The sequence below is a fragment of the Triticum aestivum genome, chromosome 3A (assembly GCF_018294505.1).
Source record: "Triticum aestivum cultivar Chinese Spring chromosome 3A, IWGSC CS RefSeq v2.1, whole genome shotgun sequence".
In the NCBI taxonomy this organism is placed as follows: Eukaryota; Viridiplantae; Streptophyta; class Magnoliopsida; order Poales; family Poaceae; genus Triticum; species Triticum aestivum.
In genome coordinates, this window is record NC_057800.1 from 507524401 (window position 1) to 507532048 (window position 7648).

Consider the following 7648-nt stretch of genomic DNA (forward strand, 5'->3'; position numbering starts at 1 on the left):
CCATCAAGAGGGTCCGAACCTGGGTAAAACTTCGTGTCCCTTGCCTCCTGTTACCATCCGGCCTAGACGCACAGTTTGGGACCCCCTACCCGAGATCCGCTGGTTTTGACACCGACATTGGTGCTTTCATTGAGAGTTCATCTGTGTCGTCGCCGTTAGGCTTGATGGCTCCTACTATCATCGATAGCGATGCGGCCCAGGGTGAGACTTTTCTCCCTGGACAGATCTTCGTATTCGACGGCTTTGCACTGCGGGCTAATTCGCTTGGCCATCTGGAGCAGATTGAAAGCTACACCCCTGGCCATCAGGTTAGATTTGGAAGTTTGAATTACATGTCCAACATCCGTGGGAACTTGATCTTCGATGGATTGGAGCCACAGCCGGGCGCGCCGCACTGTCACGATGGGTATGACCTAGCTCTGCCACCGGACGGTACCCCAGAGGCCGCGCCCGCATCAGCTCCGACCCTTAGCTCGGAGCCAGCTGCGCCAATCGAGGACGGGTGGTTAGACACCGCCTCAGGGGTTGCAGTCTCAACGGTGATCGAGCCGAATACCAGCATAAATCTCCGCACAGCCCGTGACTCCAAGGTGCCGAACTCTCTCCCGGACCCCGAACCATCCGCGCCCCTGCCAATCGAATGCGAGGGGGCGCCGATCATGGAATTCACCACCGCGGATATCTTTCAGCACTTGCCTTTTGGCAACATTTTGAATTCTCTAAGGTCTCTCTCTTTGTCAGGAGAGCCCTGGCCGGATTATGGCCAACATGATTGGGACGCGGACAATGAAGAAATTCGACGCCCACCCACCACCCACTTTGTAGCCACTGTCGAGGATTTAACCGACATGCTCGACTTCGACTCCGCAGGCATCGACGGTATGGACAACAATGCAGGAGGCGAAGATGAACCACCGCCCACAGGGCGCCGGACGTCCACTTCATCATATGACGTATACATGGTGGACACACCAAAAGAAAACGACGACGAGGAACGGAAGGACGCATCGAAGGCTTGTTCCCTTGAGAAGCAGTCAAAGCGGCGGCGCAAGCACCGCCCCAAATCCCGCCTCGCCAGAAATAACAACCACACAGACCCAGCGGTGGAGCAGGGCGAATCACTGCCGGACCATGGCAATACGAAGAATGAAACCAAACAAACCAATTCTGTCAAAGATAATAGTCCGGACGACACAACGCCGCACAGGCACCCGGAGCAGCAGAACGCCCGTCAAAGGCTTGTTGCCACCGTGAGGAGCCTAAAAAAGCAGAAGCAAAGGCTCAAGGCTGCGCAGGACATACTCCAAATCAGATGGAGTAAAGTACCCAACACAGCAGCGAAGTACGGCGATAATCGCCCCACAAAGAGCTACCCAAAGCGGAAATTACTACCTGAATTCGATGAGGAGGCCTCAGACCCCTCACAACCAAAAATCAAAACGGCCACCTTGCCGGATAGACGACCTCACGGCCAACATCAAGCGGCAAACAACGCCAATCACAAGTCAATACGCGACCCACGCGAGGGCTCGTACCAAAAGGACGGCGCAACCAGATCCATTTGTGGACCACGCAAGCGCGCCCCAGCTTACAAGGTAACACAACAAACATCCGAACAACATGGTACACGCAGCTACAGGGGTGCAACACACCCCCTATGTTTCACCAATGAGGTGATGGACCATGAATTTCCAGAGGGATTCAAACCCGTGAACATAGAGGCATACGACGGAACAACAGACCCTGGGGTCTGGATTCAGGACTATATCCTCCATATCCATATGGCTCGAGGAGATGATCTCCACGCCATCAGGTACTCACCCCTCATGCTCAAAGGGCCTACCCGCCATTGGGTTAAAGGCCTCCCCGAAGACTCCATTGGAAGTTGGGAAGAGCTTGAAGACGCTTTTCGGGCAAATTTCCAAGGAACTTATGTCCGGCCTCCGGACACGGACGATTTGAGCCCTATAACTCAACAGCCCGGAGAGTCAGCCCGAAAACTTTGGAACATGTTTCTTACTAAAAAGAACCAAATTGTTGACTGTCCGGACGCTGAAGCATTGGCAGCTTTTAAACATAGCGTCTGTGATGAATGACTCGCCAGACACCTCGGCCAAGAAAAGCCGAGAATGATGGCAGCATTAACAAGCCTCATGACCCGCTTTTGCGCGGGTGAGGACAGCTGGCTAGCTAGATGCAGCACCATCGACCCCAGTACATCCGAAGTTTGAGATGGAAACGGGAAATCATGGTGCAACAGGAACAACAAACGCCGGAACAAAGGAGACAACACAAAGAGCACGACAGTAAATGCCGGATACAAAAGCTCTTAGTCAGGTCAGAAGCCGCCCTCTAAAGGCACCAGAGATGAACTGTCCAGCCAGAATAAAATTCTGGACCAAATATGTCAGGTCCATAGCACCCCTGGTAAACCAGCTAATCATACCCACAGAGAATGTTGGGTCTTCAAGCAGTCCGGCAAGCTCAACGCCGTACACAAGGGGGAGGATACACCATGCGAAGATGAGAATGAGCCTCTCAAGGGAGACACTAGGGAACAAAAGAAATTTCCACCAGAAGTCAAAACAGTAAACGTGCTACACATGATCAATGGAAAAAACAAAACGGCACTCCCTGAAAAATACGCCCGAAGGCCTATCACCGCGGAGTCCTGTCACTGGTCGTCTCAACCGATCACTTTCGACCATCGTGATTACTCAGCAAGTATCCGGCGTGCAGGATGGGCTGCCCTGGTATTAGACCCAATAATTCACGAATACCGCCTCGCATGAGTCCTGATGGACGGTGGCAGTAGTCTAAACCTGATATACCAGGATACAATCCGCGAAATGGGGATAGACCCAACAAAAATTCGCCATAGCAATATTACCTTTAAAGGAGTAACGCCAGGCCCAGGGGCTCGTTGCACGGGCTCCCTGCTACTAAACGTTATATTCGGCTCCCCCAATAACTTCCGTAGCGAACATCTAACCTTCCACATCGCTCCATTCCAAAGTGGCTATCAAGCATTACTCGGACGCGAAGCTTTTGCTCTCTTTAATGCAATACCACACTACGCTTCCCTCACACTCAAGATGCCCGGTCCACGTGGCATCATTACAGTGAACGGAAAATATTAAGCGATTTCTGCGCGCTGAAGAGCGTGCGGCTGCCTTAACAGCCGCACACTAAAAACAGCCTCACCAACTAATTAACAGGCCCCCTATTACAATACAAGGGGCTCAATGGGCGCAGACAAGTGGCAATTCTTACTCACCTTGAATTATACATGGTTTATTTAAAAAAACTATCTTTTCACATGACAACTTTTTTACCTAAGCTCCTCTCTTTTACAGATAATCATCGTGCTACACCCGTCCAGGATACGGCGCAACGGAGACACAGGCGCAGACGTGCAGCAGGGACCCACTCCAAGGATTCTTTTTAGATTAAGACCCTGCATAAACCTTTTTTACTGTCTCTTGTTGATACATATCCACCGAATTTTCAGCATAATTGAGAAGGATGTTGATGTCTTGGCATGTGGCCACGTCAGAATAACGCACGTACCTGGACACAAGGGGCTTCTTACAAGCGGCACTATTTCGGCCTGGTTTATACCATAAAGACCGAATACCTTAGGGAGTGTTCGGCGTTGCGAGTTCGGCCTTATATGCATCAGCTCTGAATCATTGTCTTTGGTCAAATGTTGGGTTTGCCCTGCTCCTGTGTTTTGGTGCCTTACGTTCCGCTTTGCCGGCTAAGGTAGCACCAGGAGAACTACTGCGATTGTGCCCTGGTTCATCCGGACGAGCGCCTCAGTAGAGAAAGCTGAAAACTGACTCTCATGATATAGCGTGAGACTGGTCAACCACTCGATGACCTATCGGAATGTTAGAATTCCTCCGCCTTAACAAAGGGCCGTTTTCCGGCCAGGCATATGCGCACCCCGCGATCGGGAGAGTGCGGAGCCACCAGGGGCTATCTAGTAGCCCCACTGTCAAACTCCTATGGCTAAGTGAAAGTGTTCAAGCATTATAGTCCGGTTGCCTCGCTCGCTGCGCTATCACCTCCTTATCAGGACCAAGATGTTGGTTTAAGTGTGAACACACATTTTTTGCGAGCACCTCCGCATTATATGCGTGGGGGTTGAAGCCGACAACTGCAATCTTTCAGGTTATACACATGCATACATAAACGGCCGCATAGGAGGCATCATACTACTTTCAGGCAAAAGTATAGACACAACCTTATAAAAACTTCATAAAAGCATTATTTACAATGAGAATACATATCACTCAAACATAATATTTTTCAAGCACTGGGCCTCTATCAAACGATCACCCTCGAGAACTTCCTCGAAGTAGTGTTCGGCGGCCACACAGCCTATGGCCGAACCCTGCGCCGCAACAGTGGTAGCGTCCATCTCCGCCCAGTATGCTTTAACACGGCCAAGGGCCATCCGTGAGCCTTCTATGCACGCCGACCTCTTCATCGCATTAATGCGCGGCACCACATCAAGGAGCTACTGCACTAAGCTGAAATAGCTGTTCGGCTTAGGCCCTTCCGGCCATAATTGATCCACAACAGACCTCATGGCGAGTCCGGACAACCTATTCAGTTCGGCCCATTCGGCTAGCTGGTCAGTCAATGCAAGCGGACGCTCTGGAACGTGGAATTGCATTCAGAACAGCTTGTCCACCTCACGATCTGTCTGACCTTGGAAGTACTTGGCCGCATTGGCAGCGCTCGCCGCCAAATCCATATACGCATCTGCCGAGCTCCACAGCCGATCCATACGGGCATACCGTGGATCTCAGAACTTCCTCCGTAACATGAAGGGTTTTCCAGCCGCAATATCCCCGGCTTCCCGCAGCTCCTCCTTCTTCGCTCTCATAGCAGTACGGGTGTCTTTGTCTACCGTCGCAGCCTTCTCAAGGTCCATTGCCTTCGCTTGGTTCTCTTTCTCAAGGACCCAGAAACGGTCGGCAGTGTCTTTCAATTCTACGGCCATCTTGGCCATCTTCTCTTGGCTCTAGCAATGTGCGGCCTTCTCGGCTTTCAACTCTTCGGCCGCCTTCAAAGCAGCCGCATTACTACTCCTCGCTTGTTCCTTGGCTCGGGAAAGTTCTGCTTGCAAGGCTTCCACAGTGGCAGCCCCATCTGCAGTCACAACATATTAAAGATACTGGCATTATGCTGCTCTTACTATGTGGCGTTCACCGGATAATAACAGTTACCCTGTGCCTCGTCAAGCCTCTTGTTAACAAGCTCGATGTCGGCGTCTGCCGCATCCTGTTGCCATTTTAATTGGGCAAACTCCCTAGTCCGGCTAGCCACTGGAGCTCCCACCACCTGCACATAAAAGCAGACGGGTTATTGCCTGGGAATTTGATCCTCTGTTTGCCGCTGTTCTCGACGACAACCAAAGTCTCAGGGGCTACTATAACATGTGCAGTACTATCACATATTATCTCACATACCTCAAAGCCTGTCAATAGACTCATAAAGGCTTCATGTAATCCGCCTTCAGCGGACGAGATTCTCTCCATCACCGTACCCATCAGCGTACGGTGCTCTTCTGAGATGGCCGATCGCCCCACCAACTCCCTCAGAACATCTAACCGCACACTAGACAGTGCCGGACTCTTTCGTATGCTCTCTTCGGGAGCCGGACACTGGGGACTTCTGGGGTCTACGGGACTATCTTCTGGCCTCACTGGATCCGGAGAGGCCCTCCGCGACGACACTTCGGGGTCTCCCGCTTCTGGAGCGGAGGAGTCCGGGGGAGGCGTTTCGCTCTCCATCATCTCCGGAAGAAGACCCCCCGAAGACAAACTCATTTGAGAGGGGCTGAGACCCGAACTGCAAGATATATGTGGTAGTTGTTTTCTCAGAGGAAAAAGATAGCATACTCTTACTATTAAAATATTTTGGATCACTTACGACTCGTTGGAGGGAAGATTCCCTCGTGGACTTTGTGCGGCAGAAGCACCCCCCGAGGCAGGACCATTTGTGGGAGACTTCTTCTCCCGTTTGGAGGCTTCGGCTTCCGGATCCTCAGAAGCAGTCCTTTTCCTCCCCCGGTCGTCCTCCTTCGTGGGAACGCTCGTTCCCTCGGTCGGAGCGGGTAGCGATGGGGGCCCGTGTTTGCCAATATTATCCCCCTCGGTATCTTCCTTCAAGGGTTTCGGGCAAGGTGCGACCTCAAGCATCTTCTCCAATACCGGATTTTCCAAACCCTTAGGGAGGGGGGCCAAACACCGAATCATCTTTGCCTTCGTTAGCCAGTCTTGGTCAAAAGGCGAACTCTCAAAAATAACCTCGAATAAAAGACAGTGTGTTCGGCTAGAGGATTTCTTACTTGTTCGACAGCGCGATTACTGCTCAGGCCCACGTCCTCGGTGATATCCGGACACTCCACTTGAGGTCCGAAGAATGACTTGTACATCTCCTCGTGCGTCAGGCCGAGGAAACTTTGAATGACATGTGGTCCCTCTGGGTTGAACTCCCACAAGCGCAGGGGCCGGCGTTTGCAAGGCTGGACTTGACGAACCAGCATAACTTGTATTACCGCAACCAGATTAAAATCTCCCTCGAAGAGATCACTGATGCGGCTTTGCAGTATAGGCATGTCCTTGGCTGGACCCCAGCTCAGGCCCCTACTAATCCATGACATCAGTTGTGGTGGGGGGCCCGGGCGGAAAGCGGGGCAGCCGCCCACTTGGCACTTCTGGGAGCCGTGACGTAGAACCACTCCCGTTGCCATAATTCGGATACCTCTGGAAAGGAACCTTTCGGCCATGGAGCTCCTGCCATCTTGCCTATTGATGCACCTTCGATTGTACTTCAAAGGCATTGAGCCACAGGCCGAAGTGAGGGGTCACACGGAGGAAGGCCTCACACACAACAATAAATGTCGTGATGTGGAGAAAGGAGTCCGGAGCTAGGTCGTGGAAATCTAGCCTGTAAAAGAACATCAAGCCGCTGACGAAGGGATCCAGAGTGAGGCCTAGACCTCGGAGGAAGTGGGAGACAAACACAACGTTCTCGTTGGGTTCGGAAGTAGGGCCGACCTGCCCTCGAGCAGGCAGCCGATGCGAAACCTCGGCGGTCAGGTATCTGGCCTCCCTCAACTTCTTAATGTCCTCTTCCGTCACGGAGGAGGGCATCCATCGGCCTTGAAGGCTGGATCCGGACATGATTGAAGATCCAGAGCACCTAACCTAGGCTTTGGGTGTTGGAACTCGAGGCGGGGGAAGGGTTTGGTTGAGCACGAGAGGGAAAAAGCGAAAACCTTGTCCCCTTATAAAGAGGGTGAATATCAAGGGTCCTCTCCGTAGCCGTTTTGGACTTAGCTATAATCTAGGAGTCCTAGACACGGTTGGGTTACCCATGAACCGCATTAATGAGAATCCCATAATCAGGGGAACATGATCTCCACTTTGGCAAGACGTGTCTAGAAACCGCCTCGCGTTATGTGTGGAGTTGGTTAAAAGAAACGGTTCGAATAATCACCGGGCCACGACGTAACGTCATGTTGCCAAAACAAGCTAGCGGATTAGATCTGCAAAAGCATTATTCTCTCTATGGTGGAATGTGGAACTTATTTTGCAGGGTCGGACACTATCCTCGTATTGAAATTCTT